The following is a 17,957-nucleotide window of genomic DNA, read 5'->3' as shown; positions in this document are numbered from 1 at the left end:
ATTTTTCAAACTCATATCAGGTACTCTAATCTGAATTACACCAGACAAGTTTCTGAATGTTAGATGAAGGAAACACTTCATCATATTATGCAGAGTACAAAACATGTGGTTAAAGCCTAAATATTAGAGCAAACAAGGAATTAACAACAAATTCTCATTGTACTTTTAATTAACTCCTCTTTTATTTTCAATATGTAGAGATATTAAAAGAATGACTGTCTCAGATGTGGAGTTAACTATACAGTGGATGTATTCTAAGAGAAGATCACAGAAATTGAACATTCCACATAATGTTTTAACAATAAATTGAAGTAGAAAGTTTAATCTAGCATGTTGAGTTGCAGTCCAAAACACCTTGCATGTGGTTCAGGTCATAGATCAAAATAGCTGAAGAGTCAGGTGCACAAGAGTTACCACAAGTCTGTTTGCCATAATGTAGATGCTATGCAGAACGCAGAGAGTGGATGAATTATACAATAGTCAACTACAGAAGGTGATTTCAAGGGTTCAAAGTTCATTTACCAGTTCAACTTCTTAATTCTTCTCTGCTGTTTCCAATTATGACAGTTAATCGAACAAGTGTCTGGTAATAGGTATAGAAATATACCAGTAGAGTAAAAAAGAACATATCCTAGCAAAGCTCAAAGTATTCTTCTATTCCAGGAATTGGTACAATTTGAATTCATTTTGATATGTCGAACTGTCACTAAAGAGATTGATGTTGCCATTCTTCAGCACCTTCATGACGCAGCACAAAGTACAAGGCGTCATATGTGGCAAAGATAGAATTGGATTTTCCATCAAGACAATGGACATGCACATCCCCTGTACTCTTCAGATCTTGCTCCAGCAGAGCAGAAAGTCAAAACCATGCTCAAGGAGAGGAGAGGTGAGGACAAACGTGTCATACACACTGCAGGCAATAACTAAACATGAACTGCAGGACTGTTTAGAAACGTGTCTCACTGCAAGGTTCTAACTTTAACAGTGGCCTTGTGTAAAATGCTCTGTGTCTGCTGTAATAAAAGTTAGGTTACTTTTCGACTCTATTGGTACAGAAAAAACATACAATTGTAATGACCAAGATGTGTTTAGATAGTGATGTATTCGCTAGTTTGTTCCAGAAAGTAGATATATAAGTAGTGCTGTACTTGCTTTCAAAACCAGGACGTTGATTTTTCAAGGATAGAGAAATAGTACGCTGAAAAGGGAAGCACTGCAGCAGATGACAAACCAAAGGAATCCAACTGCAAACCAAACTACATGTGAAGTATCTTGGTTCTCTTTTTTCATGGTCTGGGTCACAACATGAAGAGCACATTCATTTAAATACGAAACTCAAGCACCAAACATGGTAACATAAACCACATTATGAGACAAGTATTCTTCATCTGGAAAATAATGAAGAATAAGGATTCTGGACTAGCATGTGGTACAAAAAATATATAAATGAGAGTTACCTAAAAGACTAAAGAGATACGGTACTTGAATTAAATACACTGGGTCATATTTGTTTTGGGTGTTAAATTATCAGGCCAGATTCTGATTGGATCTTCAAAAAGAACCACTGATGAATGCATGGCTATAGGAAAATGCCAAAAGTCCATGGTAGTGCTACAATGAAGTGTACTAAGCAAGATGAGCAGTGACAATGTCTGCAATTCTTTTCCACCCCAATGAGCCAGAAAGTGATATTGCAGCACCACTGTACAAAGCATGCACAGCTCTGAATGCCGTTACTCGGCACCACGGAAAGTTCAGCAGCCATAAATGAGACACTGGGAAATCACTGTGAGCTACATTTTTCTCTAGCCTATGCTATAATTCATCCATCATGAGATGCAACAGGCAGTTGGTCAGGCTTTGCTAACTAAGCAGTTATCTAGACATCTTTTAAATCACCATCATTGTTCTTGCCCAAAATCAGATACAGCCAGAAAGGATCAGATATGTATGGTTGGTCTTCACTGTAGCTTATCTCTCCACAAATCTCCATCCAGCACTATGTTCTAGTCACCATTTCGCTGTCATATGTTCCACTTTAAAAGTCGATTCATCATAACCTGCATCCTCATAACTTTTTAAAAATTCATATTCCTTTCATGTTTCAAGATTTCACCTTTACTCACGCTTACACTACTTCTTTTTGACAGCAGTTTAATGCTACATTGACACATGCAGGTATTTCCATGTCACAAGGATGGGAAATGGCTAGGACTGGGAAGGTAGTGGCTGTGGCGTTAATTAAGGCACGAAAATGGAAAACCATATTCAGGGCCGCTGACAGTGGGATTCGAACACACTATTTCCCGAATCCAAGCCACTTGCTCAGTGCATTCCTTGTACAATTACCTACCTTTTGGCACTATCGCAACTTTAAAATACCACTCTTTTGAAATTGCAACCTTTATCTGGCCATGGCTAAAAACTGGCTGAGGTAAACACAGATTTTCACACCCCTTGAGGTTTATTGATCATGATACAAAATGCCAAGCAAACTGGAAATTGTTGCCTCTTGAAAGATAATGGAAGTGTTTTATAGAACATTGTTAAGCCAGTTCAAGGGATTAGAGCTCTCTGTCTAGTTTTATTTCCACTTATTATTTCCAAATGTAAATAATTTCCATACATACTTCTTACAATTCGGCCCTAATCTGGTTCCATTTAGGAGCCATTGCGAAACGTTCAGATTTCTAAGGAGCAACTTTTAGAATAAGATGTGGAGGCAAACCACTAATTCCAAGGAATTCAATAATTATGTGGAAATTGAAGTAGCTAGTTTTCATCTTCAGTATTAATCTGTTGACTAGTGTACGGTTTTGAACTACCGGGTATAACCCTAATGACTATCAAATTAATTACATTAATTAAGAATAGCAACTTTTGAGAAAATGATGACATTTTATGCAGAAGTGAATGTTTTGCTATAAAATCATGATATCATGTGCTAAAATACTGGCTGGTAGTTCAATAACATTTGATCTATCACCATTTACAGAGATTAGAGTCACCTACCGATTTCCTATAAAAAAATCAGCAAATTCCATTTATTTTTTTCTGTGGTTTTGCCCACATATTTTTATCTAAGCAGCATATTTTGAAGAAGGGCTAAAGAGGAGAGTATTTAGTACAATTATAACTCAATAATTGTTTGGCAATAAACATGTGGCAAAACCTTTATGGAATGTCCCCAAGAACAATAATTTTCCTACCAGAAGGAATGGAATATCATTACACATAATATATTTTAGAAGACAATTCACACACAGTAATGCAGCAAAACAGCGACTATTCCTGTCCATGTTACTGATATAACATGAAGGTCTAAATTGAAGCACTTTTGTATTGTACATCCTACATGTTTTACTCGTGCTCCTGGGACCATCAATGAAAAATGCATTCATGACATTTGTGTTGTATTGTTGGAGCACATCAGTGATTTCATTAATAAACGAAAGCTGTTCCTGGTTTGATATGAGTATCATGTCTGTCAAATCAAAATTGAAAATTAGCACATTAATATGACTCGGAGGATCGATTCACTTCGCTGACTACCAGAATGGAAGAAGTTCACAGCTTCAGTGTTAAAATTTCTCCTAAATCACTCAAGCTAACAAACACAGAGAGACGACATATAGAATGAAACGTTTAAATTTATCCAAAATTACTTCAAGCTAGTAAATATAGGGAGAACTACAGAAGAGACAGCAAAATTGCGCTGAATAGCTTCTTCTTGGCCAAGCGACTCGCTACAACACAGGCTGGAATAAGCTGACCAGGAAGAACATCTGACTGCACATGCATGCTTACCCGCTTTCACCTCCTCTATAATGCCACATGCCCCAGTGTTCTAACAGTTTCGGTGGCCTTGAAGTATGGGCAAGCATTTTGGTCAATCAGAATGCTACAATTATCTTTAATCATTTAACAATATACAGCAAGAAATCTTTATGCTTTAAAAGACACTCTGCATATCTACAGGCCAAGAGGTTTACGATGTTAACTGATTCAGCCGTTCTCACAAACTCGCTGTAACGAAAATCAGCCTAGTATTTTCAATATATAGATTATTATTAACTCTCTATTATGTAACATAGTATAAGATGAGGCGATTCCAATCAGGCGGTGTGAATCCCATAATTGATGTATTTTGCAACACAAGGAAATGTGCATGTGGCATCGTAACAAGAACCCTACATCTGAACACAGTTGTGAATTCTTGACTAATTTGGCCATAATAACGGTATGTTGTAGAGCGTGGTTCGAACAAATTTCATTGTCAACAGATGTGTTTTACGTGTGCCACACACATGAAATAAAGATGTCACATCATGCCTGTTGGTATTAAGTACTTCAGCTGGATGACTGTTAAGTTAAATGATCCTTTTACTCTCATATGAACATCTTATGCACTACTCTTCGTTTGCTTGGCCATAGTTTATACCATTTTAACACTATGCGTACGTAATTATATCACAATTTTGTATGGTGAATCCGATCAGGTGAGTATGTAGGGGGGGTTCTAGGACCAACACAAAAATCCAACTACAACCTAGGATATCTTCTTAATGCTCTAAAGGCTATGAGGTCAGAAAAGCTAAGCATTCGCGAAGCATCAGAACAACATGCAGTTCCTTATACAACTTCAAACGACAAACTGAAGAACAGGTACTAACACAAAATAGGTGGCCAGATAAGCATTTTTTTTTCCTGTTTACAATTTGCTTTACATTGCATCGACACACACAGGTGTTATGGCGATGATGGGATAGGAAAAGACTGGGAGTGTAAAGGAATAAACTGTGGCCATCATCAAGATGTGAAAATGGGAAATCATGGAAACCATCTCCATGGCTGCCAGTGGTGAGATTCTAACCCACCATATTCGGAATGCGAGCTCATAGCTACGCAACACTAACCGCAAAGCCAACTCCCTCAGCAGATGAGTAAAATAATTTTTTTTTTTTTTTTTTGCTAGTTGCTTTACGTCGCACCGACACAGATAGGTCTTGTGGCGACGATGGGACAGGGAAGGGCTAGGAGTGGAAGGAAGCGGCCGTGGCCTTAATTAAGGTACAGCCCCAGCATTTGCCTGGTGTGAAAATGGGAAACCACGGAAAACCATTTTCAGGGCTGCCGACAGTGAGGTTCGAACCTACTATCTCCCGAATACTGGATACTGGCCGCACTTAAGCGACTGCAGCTATCGAGCTCGGTCAAAATAAATCTTTAAGCCTGCGTAAATAATTACTGAAGTAATGGCATCTTTTTTAAACCAGAGACTGCATACCATAATTTCGTTAAATTTATTTTTGAGGAAGAGGATTATTCAAATACTTCAGACCTACAAGAATGGATCTTCCATCACGAACTTCAACTTATCACTACTGTGAATTCTGCAGCCCACGGTGATGGTAATTAGAGCGCCATGAACTTCAAGATCAGCCTGGTGACAGAGTGTTGTAGCATCCCGTATCCAGTAAGAAGCAGATGTCCAAACAAAGATAAATTGGGTGATTTTAATATCACACTCTAATGCAATTAACTCTAGACATTGTTTAATAATTACCTTCAAAACTGAGCAGTTCTAGCGGTCTCAAGAATAGTCTCTCTGTGTACCTGGTTCTTATTAAAGAACCATACACGCCCTGAGAGCCTGACCTATCTCTCACCTTGAGTAAGCCCTTACCTGGAATAGAACAGAGGAAATATTTTAAAAATTAGCATCCAATGAATAATTAGCATCCAATGAATAATCCAAAATAGGACAGAACTTGAATATACACTTAAAACAGCAATTCAACAACGTAGCTGCTTTACAAGATTCCATATTTTATAATACAAGTTAATATTCGGTCAAGATGGAGAATTTATTAGCTACTACGGGAGATTTCAAAATCAGTATAGACCAGAAGGGTAAAGAAACTGCTGAAACAAGTGTTCAGGTTAATGCAAAATTAGAACAATTTCCTAAGTCTGGTGTTAAGACTAGCGTACACCCCACTAGTTAACTTCTGGAAACATGAATCCCACACAAAGTTCAAACAAATTAAACAAACCAATGACAACTTCAGAGACAAGTTATCAAAACAATTCACATGCGAATTAGCAAACATCAAAGAAGATGTCCGAACTCAAGTGATAGAGTATGTAAGACAGGGAAAGCCTTAGATTTCAATTCTAAGAATCCAGAACTTTTCAGCCAGACATTTTTCTTTTTACAATCTGCTTTACATCGCACCAACACAGATAGGTCTTATGGCGACTACGGGATAGGAAAGGGCTATGAGTGAAGAGGAAGTGACTATGGCCTCAATTAAGGTACAGCCCCAGCATTTGCCTAGTATGAAAACGAGAAACCATCTTCAGGGCTGCGGCCATTGGGGTTCGAACCCACTATCTCTCAAACCGCACAGCCACTTGTTCAGTGTAAGGTATAAATTTACACCAGAAAACCTTGAAATGTACACAGTAGTCAAATAATATACCAGGAAAGTAAGATGTTTCAGTACAGTTCCATTTCATCTCTACAGACTTAAGATCAATAATAAACTAGTAACTACAGTAAAAACCCTATTCAAAACTGTTCAGGAAGTAATTTACATTTTAAATAGGCTAGTTAAGTAAACATGAGTACCATATACTAATTCTAATAGTGCCTATTTACGCTGCCTAAAATAAGATTTTTAACATCAAAATATCTTCAGCTCAATTACAATTCTCTTTAAATTTAGGAAATCTATTATGAATACACGGGTATTCCGGAGAGTTTTCGATGATACAGACCACAATCTGATCTACAGTTAACTCAGTATCACTAGAACTAGGATAGAGAAAGTATAGTCTGTCAGAAGATGGATGAGATTCTATTACTTCTATTGGTGTTACCCACTTTACTTCTACATGTATGATAAAATATAATGAATTCCTATCAAAATGTATAATTTTTCTTTTGAAACAAGCATTGGTTGTGCCATACAATACTGAAGAAGAGTAAAACCATTTTGATATCTTTGAATTTATCATTTTAAATATCGTATATGCGGTTCAGTACACGGAACAGCCGGCCATGCTTGTCGCATTGCACGCCACATTTCAGGGTGTAGTGCGGAAGTGTGTACAATAGTCAACACGTGTAATAACTCAGCTTAACCACTGCGAATCATCATTGGTGAGGTCAGTGCGGCATGTTTCCCTTTTTGTGTGTGTCCCTCATTACAGTGATTGCTTATGTGAGGGAGATATTCGGCAGCGTGAAGTGATCGTCTTCCTGGGGCGCATGGTGTTTTGTTATAAATACAGTATATTGTGTTTCATTTTGCGTGTATTGCATTGCTTTTGGTTGTGTGTATCGTGTATTGTTCTTGTCTGTTTAGTATTTTATATAATCAATCAGCGAGTAATACATTTAAATTATAGCTGAACATGTGAAAAGGAGAAGTAGTGAAGTTGTCAGGAGAAAAGGACGGCAAATGGCGCTTAATTCATTTTCATATTTGAAAACAAAGCATCCAGGACGAAGTATAAACTGGGTAGTAGATAAAGCCGCAAAGTTTTTAGGAATTTCGAGGTCTTCCATCTTCAAAATAAGGAAGGAAGGCAGCGAAGGGCCACTCCAGAGTCCCAGCAAGAAGCGGGAAAGGAAACAGTAAGTTAATTCGCAGTAATTCCAGACCCATTAAATACGATGATTTTGTCAGAAGTGGAATACGGCGCACTGTTCATGAATTCTATTTTAGAGATGAACCGCCAACTCTGAACGCAATCCTCACTTCCGTAAACAGCAACCCCGAACTACCTGATTTTAGGAAATCATACGAATAGGTCATTCAGCATTCTGTATTTTATGTTGCGGAAGAATATTTAAGTTATCGTATTTTGTGATAAACATGAAGCCCTTGCATCTGTTGTCACGAGTAAATTTATCTGAAATGAGCTGAAGGATACATCACCAAGATAGAGATATCTCACCGTCAGCTTCCAATGTTGTAACCACACAGTACTTGCCTTAATAATGAAATGTTTCTGGGGGCTAATAGACTCAACACTGCGCTCTCTTAAAGCAACAACGATCATGAAACTTTCTCAGATATAAGAAACAGGACAATTATTTCGGTTTCTGAACATGCATGTTATTATTATTATTTAGTTCGCATCCCTGCATGTTCAAACTCTTACTCTATTTCGAATGATACAGTCAGTGGGCTATTATCCTTAGAAACGTTATGGCAAAATGAAATTTCATGACTGTAATTTCATTAATGACTGGAGATGATCTGGCATTTATATTATTATTAGTCTTGCAACAGCTGTACCAAGCGATGTATAATTTTATGATATAGATGTTGATTCCCATAGGGAATCTGAAATATTTGTTCCGAATGAGTAAATTTATAAAACCAATATAAATGGTCCGTTATTGGACATTATAAATTTTCCAGCTAACTCATTCCTGGTTGCCAGCGTTTCGCCCTCGTGTGCTAGGCTGGGCTCATCAGTTGGTACCTAGCACACCTACCAAGACACTGGCTAGTGCATATCATGGAGGCCACTGCATAGGCTAATTGCAGCCACCAGCAGTGCCAATGCACTATGAGAGACTTTGTCCTATTATAAAAAATTGATGCCTGCTTGGCCATCAGATGATATAGATGTTGATTCCCATAGGGAATCTGAAATATTTGTTCCGAATGAGTAAATTTATAAAACCAATATAAATGGTCCGTTATTGGACATTATAAATTTTCCAGGTAACTCATTCCTGGTTGCCAGCGTTTCGCCCTCGTGTGCTAGGCTGGGCTCATCAGTTGGTACCTAGCACACCTACCAAGACGCTGGCTAGTGCATATCATGGAGGCCACTGCATAGGCTAATTGCAGCCACCGGCAGTGCCAATGCACTATGAGAGACTTTGTCATATTATAAAAAATTGATGCCTGCTTGGCCATCACATGATATAGATGTTGATTCCCATAGGGAATCTGAAATATTTGTTCCGAATGAGTAAATTTATAAAACCAATATAAATGGTCCGTTATTGGACATTATAAATTTTCCAGCTAACTCATTCCTGGCTGCCAGCGTTTCGCCCTCGTGTGCTAGGCTGGGCTCATCAGTTGGTACCTAGCACACCTACCAAGACCCTGGCTAGTGCATATCATGGAGGCCACTGCATAGGCTAATTGCAGCCACCGGCAGTGCCAATGCACTATGAGAGACTTTGTCCTATTATAAAAAATTGATGCCTGCTTGGCCATCAGATGATATAGATGTTGATTCCCATAGGGAATCTGAAATATTTGTTCCGAATGAGTAAATTTATAAAACCAATATAAATGGTCCGTTATTGGACATTATAAATTTTCCAGCTAACTCATTCCTGGTTGCCAGCGTTTCACCCTCGTGTGCTAGGCTGGGCTCATCAGTTGGTACCTCAACCAGGAATGAGTTAGCTGGAAAATTTATAATGTCCAATAACGGACCATTTATATTGGTTTTATAAATTTACTCATTCGGAACAAATATTTCAGATTCCCTATGGGAATCAACATCTATATCATCTGATGGCCAAGCAGGCATCAATTTTTTATAATAGGACAAAGTCTCTCATAGTGCATTGGCACTGCCGGTGGCTGCAATTAGCCTATGCAGTGGCCTCCATGATATGCACTAGCCAGCGTCTTGGTAGGTGTGCTAGGTACCAACTGATGAGCCCAGCCTAGCACACGAGGGCGAAACGCTGGCAACCAGGAATGAGTTACCTGGAAAATTTATAATGTCCAATAACGGACCATTTATATTGGTTTTATAAATTTACTCATTCGGAACAAATATTTCAGATTCCCTATGGGAATCAACATCTATATCATCTGATGGCCAAGCAGGCATCAATTTTTTATAATAGGACAGAGTCTCTCATAGTTCATTGGCACTGCCGGTGGCTGCAATTAGCCTATGCAGTGGTCTCCATGATATGCACTAGCCAGCGTCTTGGTAGGTGTGCTAGGTACCAACTGATGAGCCCAGCCTAGCACACGAGGGCGAAACGCTGGCAACCGGGAATGAGTTAGCTGGAAAATTTATAATGTCCAATAACGGACCATTTATATTGGTTTTATAAATTTACTCATTCAGAACAAATATTTCAGATTCCCTATGGGAATCAACATCTATATCATCTGATGGCCAAGCAGGCATCAATTTTTTATAATAGGACAAAGTCTCTCATAGTGCATTGGCACTGCCGGTGGCTGCAATTAGCCTATGCAGTGGCCTCCATGATATGCACTAGCCAGCGTCTTGGTAGGTGTGCTAGGTACCAACTGATGAGCCCAGCCTAGCACACGAGGGCGAAACGCTGGCAGCCAGGAATGAGTTAGCTGGAAAATTTATAATGTCCAATAACGGACCATTTATATTGGTTTTATAAATTTACTCATTCGGAACAAATATTTCAGATTCCCTATGGGAATCAACATCTATATCATCTGATGGCCAAGCAGGCATCAATTTTTTATAATAGGACAAAGTCTCTCATAGTGCATTGGCACTGCCGGTGGCTGCAATTAGCCTATGCAGTGGCCTCCATGATATGCACTAGCCAGCGTCTTGGTAGGTGTGCTAGGTACCAACTGATGAGCCCAGCCTAGCACACGAGGGCGAAACGCTGGCAACCAGGAATGAGTTAGCTGGAAAATTTATAATGTCCAATAACGGACCATTTATATTGGTTGTATAATTTTATGTTATCACTGTATTTCACAAGCAGTGTCCGAGCCGCGGTGAGTGAGCAAGTATGCAACAGTGGAAGGCAGCAGGCCCATAAGGCATGTAGTCTTTTCTTAACCCTGGATGCTCTATAATCACTTGGATTTAACTGTCAAGAGCTACAATCTTGAACAGAAATTGTTTTTCACTGGGGATCTTAACTTGAAATCTTACTGTTCATCACAAAATACTCATCTCGAACCAACCTTCACTCGGTCAGCTGTCCCGGATTGTAAGCGGAATATACTACAGTCTGCCTCAGAAATATCACATTTAATATACAGCCTGTCTCAAAAATTCTTCGCCATCAGCAAATATAGCCTGTCTCAAAAATTAATTCTCATTCCCTCTCACGGCGGTATTACACATGAAATACAGGCTTCCTCTGCCTTCAACATCTATACAACTCTTCTCTCAACATACACAAATTCTTCGCCATCAATCCATTTCTTCTGTTTCAAGACTTTTCAAACCTCAATCCTCTCATGACAAACAACTTTTATAAATATCCTTTTTCATTTTTTACTACAACATTCGGACATCAGGAATACAACAACATGCCGTGATTTCCCATATCACCGACATACACGATGTCCAAAATTTAACTTCCCACGAATAAAAACATGACTTTATCAGTCTTCACTGGATTTAGAGACAAACGCACACCTTATTGGACATATCTGTTAAATACATTTTAACATAGAAAAACTTTATCCCGCGGTAAATATTATTTTAATTATTATTATTATTATTTCTCCGACAAAATTTTCTGACCTCATGCGATATTCGAAATTAAGATATTCACCATGACTGCATTATCGTTGCCACCTTCCTAATTTTACTCAATTTGAACAATATCTCAAAGAATATTAACACATTATTTAAACCTCGCATTTTATAGTTTCTCGACGTGAATTTTACAGCCCTGAAGAGTTTCACACGACGACCAGAAATATAACACATTCGCCTGATAATTATTAAACATCAATTCGACACACGCACTGAAAATTTATTGGGACAAACAAATTCTAACTACAACATTGATACAAGTATATTTACAGACCTGTAGTCGTAGTCGTCATCCTGGATTTCTGGCTGCATTTTTTTTGCTAGGGGGCTTTAAGTCGCACCGACGCAGATAGGTCTTATGGCGACGATGGGATAGGAAAGGCCTAGGAGTTTGAAGGAAGCGGCCGTGGCCTTAATTAAGGAACAGCCCCAGCATTTGCCTGGTGTGAGAATGGGAAACCATGGAAAACCATTTTCAGGGCTGCCGATAGTGGGATTCGAACCTACTATCTCCCGGATGCAAGCTCACAGCCGCACGCCTCTACGCGCACGGTCTGGCTGCATTTAGCCAGCTGGCCTCCTGCTTAGCCTTCGATGGCTACATTTGACATCTTCTTATATATATATATAACTTAAGCTATAGATTTTACACTAGGTGTTGATTAACACCGCAAATAACGCACTTTCTTCGCATTTAACATTCGATGAGCACGCTTCCCAAATGGCGACTGCCACAGTTTTCCCAGGACCCTGCTGTCGTTCACGGTACTACTAGCAAGGTGTTCCAAACAGATAAGAAAATCAGACCTCGCGGCCAGCCTCCAGACTTCCTTTTTGACAAATATTAAACGCACATAATTGTAATACAGAGAAGACTCAGCTACGTATTTTAACCAAATAAATTACCTAAACCTTCAAAGTTTTCATCGGCGGCAGTTCAGGAAAATTTCTATCACCTTCTACTTTAATATTCTACTTGAATCATTGACACGAATATGTAACACGTTAGTTTACAGAACAAAATCCCGCACTTTCTTGCAGACGAATGACGTGCGCTTCGCCGTTCAGACCATCAGACAGAGTGTGTAAAATAGGCGGAGGGAGGTTTCTTTTATACCCTCTGGGAGGGACACCACCCTCTCCGTGAGGCTCAGTTATGCAATCTGCTAATTCCACATCCAATGGACCAATTTTCTTGAAATTTATTCCATAACTTCGGACAGATTTATAATTCAGCATGGTGTGAATTTTATATTTTTCCCATACTTACAACAGGCGAAATTAATTATTTCTGCCCTGGAGTTTCGCGGCATTTTCTTCAGGAAATCGACCTTGCCACGTGTCGCCGATCCGCGAGCAGGAGGCAAACTCTCCTCCGGGCTTAACTGCATTTATATTTACCCTGGGGATTCTAACTTCACATACGGTTTATAAATAATTTAATCCTTTATTCCTGGATTTACCATGTCGCCAAAATCTCTCGTTGTGAAGGATGTCTCGAAATTGACAAATTATTCATTACTCGAGGTCCACCGAAGTATCCCAGCATTTCACGAGCTCACCGCTCGCTTGTCACGGAGTTCGTTCCCACAAGAGGCTCTTGAAATAAAAACATGGCTACTCTCAAAAAGTTGTTTGTAGCTGAAATAAATATTTGGAATTTTTTTCATCGTATAATTATGGGTCCAACGGTTAATTGCATCATGTGTGTATAGGATATGGACTGGATTTACACTCACCATTTCCATAAACTTTGAACTTAAAGTTTCGCTTAGAACTTGATACGAGTTCTGAACGTCAATAACATTGTGTTCTAGTATAATTATCTTGCATTATATGAACTGTGTCTTTAAAAACTCATGTTATTTAAGAAGTGTACATACATACATACATACATACATAATCATTATAGACTGTTATGCCTTTCAGCGTTCAGTCTGCAAGCCTCTGAGAATTTACTAAACGTCGCCACAATCCTCGATTTGCAACTAGTGTTGTGGTCTCATTTAGTTCTATACCTCTTGTACCGGGAGGTACACCTCTATGCCGCTCATTTAAATCTTGCGCCTAAAACAACTCCTCTTCTGGAGAAATCATGAACTTGAAACTACACCTACTTAAACCGTTACTCAGAAGATGTTACTACAGAAATCTAACGAAATTTTGTTATTTTGAAGTTTCATGTACTGTATGAAATTCCACGTGTTTTGTTTACCATTCATCAAGAAGTTGGGACTTTTTCAATAGATGTCACTGCTAATAAACCATGATCATGCACCCTGGTGTGAAGTGGAAGAACTTTGATTTGAAGAAATTTTGTATTCATAAGTTATTTTTTTTTACTAAATTATGTTCATTCATTTTTGGGTTGGCAATATTGATCTTTTCTTTCTGCCAGTTTTGAATTTAGCCAATCATGAATTTCTGTAATTAATTTTCCACCTATCACAGGCCTCTTCCTCGATTCTGAGTGTCACTTTTGATGTTAACCAAGAAAATCCTGTGGGTGTGTCTTGATTATTCATGAAAGGTCTCGAACTTTCCCCGAGGGTTTATAAATTGCGGATTTTTACGTCTCTTGGCCATTTGATCGTCATCGAAGTGTGTGTGTGAAGCAGAAGGCGCCTCTTTCATTAGGCAGCAGTTCTTCAGCAAGGTAATGGCCAAATAACATCTTTACTTCTTGCTAGCTCCGCAGTTTAACCCGAGGGAGAGGTCCGAAACTTTTACTATGTAACCTACTTTGTGAAAATGTAATTTCTGCGGGCTTATGTAATAACTGCACAATATCTTTAACTGTAAATCGGGGATAGAGAGTGATGTACCCTCTCGAGCTCCCCTTCATGTTGGTTTGAGGTGACTATGTTTTGTAACTGGTTTTCTTCTTTTCCGTAAAGTCTTAATTATTCATATACGAGTCACCTCCATAGTTTGGGAATAGCCCCTGTTTCATCGGCCTAGTGCCCTTTAGGTTCTAAGAATTCATGTCTAGGAGTGCAAGCATTCACCTCCTTTCATTTTGTGTTCAGGCCATTTATTTAACTGTTATTTCTTTTACACAAAGGCCCTAAAGGTTGGGTACTTGTTACCCCTGTTTCAATTTGTAAGCTGGGCCATGGAAGGCCAAAAGGTGTAAAATATTTTTGGTGTTGCCTTGAATAGGCTTGAAAACTGAGAGCCTGTTAGCTCTTTTTCAAAGTAAGATTACTGAATGCCTTTTGAAGGCTTGATATTGTGAGTTGGGAGCCAGCGCTCCATGTATTGAGGGATTTCTGCCCTGGTATAAATTTGTACTCTTTTGTAATTTTGAGCTGGGAACTCAAAAATTGTAAAACTAGGGGCTTGTAGCCCAAGAGCGTGAAATTTCTGAAATCTTGGATCTTTCTAAGTCTTGTTTGTAAATTCCTATTTCATTGTTATCTCACTAAATGAAAAGTTGTTTAAAGTTTCTTGTTTCTTTAAAAATATATCCTTTGCTAAAGTTTAAAATCAATTTGTGACATTGTAGTTAGACCCATTCACCCTGGCACCTTCTTTCACCTCTGCTGGTCCACGGGTAACCCCGTAACACCTCTTATCTTTAAATCGTTAGAAATCGAGTCTAACCATCGTCGTCTTGGTCTCCCTCTACTTCTCTTACCCTCCATAGCAGAGTCCATTATTCTCCTAGGTAACCTATCCTCCTCCATTCGCCTCACATGACCCCACCACGGAAACTGGTTTATGCGTACAGCTTCATCCATCAAGTTAATTCCTAAAGTAGCCTTTATCTCCTCATTCCAAATACCCTCCTGCCATTGTTCCCACATGTTTGTACCAGCAATCATTCTTGCTACTTTCATGTCTGTTACTTCTAACTTATGAATAAAATATCCCTGAGTCCACCCAGCTTTCGCTCCCGTAAAGCAAAGTTGGTCTGAAAAACAGACCAATGTAAAGATAGTTTCGTCAGGGAGCTGACTTCCTTCTTACAGAATACTGCTGATCGCAACTGCGAGCTCACTGCATTAGCTTTACTACACCTTGATTCAATCTCACTTACTATATTACAATCCTGGGAGAACACACAACCTAAATACTTGAAATTATCGACCAGTTCTAGTTTGTATCACCAATCTGACATTCAATTCTGTTGAATTTCTTACCTACTGACATCAATTTAGTCTTCACGAGGCTAATTTTCATACCATACTCATTGCACCTATCTTCAAGTTCCAAGATATTAGACTGCAGGCAAGTGTGAATATTTAAAAACTGTGGATACTTCGAACTGTGACATGAGTTTCAAACACTGCAGACTGTGTTTTAATTCATTTTAAAAGCCATAACTATTTCTAATAGTTAGCATTACTTTGAGTTAGATAATGAACTGTGTTTCAGAGGGCACATTACAAACTGTGATTCAAAATTCACGTGATTCTAAGTGCAATTATGAATTATATTTATTCTTGACTTGCGAATATTCAATTAACCAGACAGTGCTATATTTTACATTCACGATCCAGTGTCAATTGAACTTTCTCGTGTGTCCACAACATTATACGACACCAGAAATCTTGACAGAGTGTTAAACCGCATATGAAGTCAACACCTGACTCGATGTGGGACATAGTACGACGTTGGAGGCGGCATGTGTTTCGACGAGGGATGCAATACGCGGTACAACAAGGGAAATGGAACAGGGTATGACGTTGGAGATGGTACTTGGCTCGACGTCGTGCTGACACCATCATTGGAGTTCCAGCTGCTGCTCGTGGAGCTGCATTCACCAGTTCCAGCCTACAAGAACTCTCTGGCGATAGGAGTGCATTTAGCATTTTAAACTGGTAAAAGCAAGTGATTACTTTAAAAACTATTGTACTGGACAATCAGTGACTTACTGAAGAGGCACTCTTTCAATCATTCTTTTAAAGTGCTACGTTAACCACAAATTACAAGTGCCAATTGATGAAAGTTCATTTTCATGTGATAATTAATTTAATAATTTAAACAGACTTTAGGCATTGATTTCAAAAGAATGTAGGTTTCATATGAGAGTGATTTATGAAAACAAGTGTTTATTTTTGAACATTCTAAAGATTTATGAAACCACATTCAACTTATGCATTTCATGAAGAAATAAGTTTATTTTTCAATTTTATTTATATCAGAAAGTTTTCTGAATTTCAATTTTGGGTTGACTATACATGAAAGAAAATATTTTCAAATCATTTTCTCAGTTTGAAATGAGAGATAAGGTTATTTTTGCGCCAAGATTTTGAATAAATTTTCATTAGCAAAATAACATCTATTATTTCACCCTGCGAACTCCTTTTTATGTACCAGCTCCAGTCTGGCTTGAGCAACCGTGGACTGAAGTCGCGTAGTGCAGTGCGTGCCGAGAACATGGTTGGTATTGAGCAGTACTGGGCCGCGATTGGGAAATGGCAGGTGAAGCAGAAGGAGACTAAGAATGGACGGGTGTTCAGAAAAGGAGTAAAAATGGGTGAAGCGGTGCTGGTAGTGACAGTGATAGCGGTGGTACTGGTTATTGGGTGTGGTGGAATTAAACCCAGGCCCAAATACCAGCGGAAAATTAAGCACGGAGGACTTGGCAGCACTCAAGGTGGTTGTGAGTGAGGTAATACAGGAAAAGTGTCAATGGGATAAGGTACAGGAAATAAAGGACATGATGGAGGAGCAGAGAAAGGAGATAGGGAACATGAAGAAATGGCTAGAAATGAAGACTGAGGAATCGAACAGGAGAGTGGACAACAATGAGAAGGAAATGGAGTTATTAAGAGGGAAAATGAAACATCTGGAAGAGGAGGTGATGATGATGAAGACAGAAGCGGTGGGGTACAGGCAGGAGAGAATGAAGAAAGCCATATTTATATATGGTGTGGAGGAAGGTGAGAGGGAAGGCAAAATTGACCTGATATCCAAGGTGGTAGAGGTCATACAGGATAGGATGAAGATAAACTTCAGTGAAGTGGACATAGACGATGTGGAGAGAGTGGGAAAAACTAAAGGACGGAGGCCAATTAGGGTAAAAATTTTCTCAACCCTAATGGCAGAAATTGTGATAAGAAACAGTAATAATTTAAAGGGCCAGAAAGTAGGGGTGAAAAGAGACATGGGAAAGGAAGGAAGTGAAAATATGAAAATCTTGAACAGACACCTATGGAGAGCGAGAAATCAGGGGCTAAAGGCTCAAATAAGAGGTCAGAGGTTGGTGGTGACAAACGGAAGATGGGTTAGAGAGCACTCAGTGGCAAAGCTAAAGGAGACGGACGAATGTGATAGTTCTGAGGGAGGAGAGATGACAAGGCAAGTTGGAAGGAAGAAAGAAGTATCAACGAGGAGTGGAGACAAGGAAGGAGAGAAGATCAACTCAGGTGAGAACGGACAGTGCAGTGTGG

General features: G+C 39.0%; 1 protein-coding gene across 3 annotated transcripts in view; it reads right to left on the bottom strand.

Moving 5' to 3' along the window:
* DNAlig3 (DNA ligase 3) overlaps positions 1 to 17,957 on the bottom strand; it is a 957,513-nt gene that overhangs the window by 909,088 nt on the left and 30,468 nt on the right. Inside the window, exon 2 of one of the 3 annotated variants that reach the window (XM_067142216.2) lies at positions 5,570 to 5,689. The exons of the other annotated variants lie outside the window; for them this stretch is intronic. The gene's annotated coding sequence lies outside the window, so the exon portion shown is untranslated. The remainder of the gene's footprint in view (positions 1 to 5,569; positions 5,690 to 17,957) is intronic. 3 annotated transcript variants of the gene reach the window in all.

This window comes from Anabrus simplex, chromosome 2 (assembly GCF_040414725.1).
Source record: "Anabrus simplex isolate iqAnaSimp1 chromosome 2, ASM4041472v1, whole genome shotgun sequence".
NCBI lineage: Eukaryota > Metazoa > Arthropoda > Insecta > Orthoptera > Tettigoniidae > Anabrus > Anabrus simplex.
The sequence above is the reverse complement of the archived record's forward strand: the minus strand, read 5'-3'. Positions and strand labels throughout refer to the sequence as shown.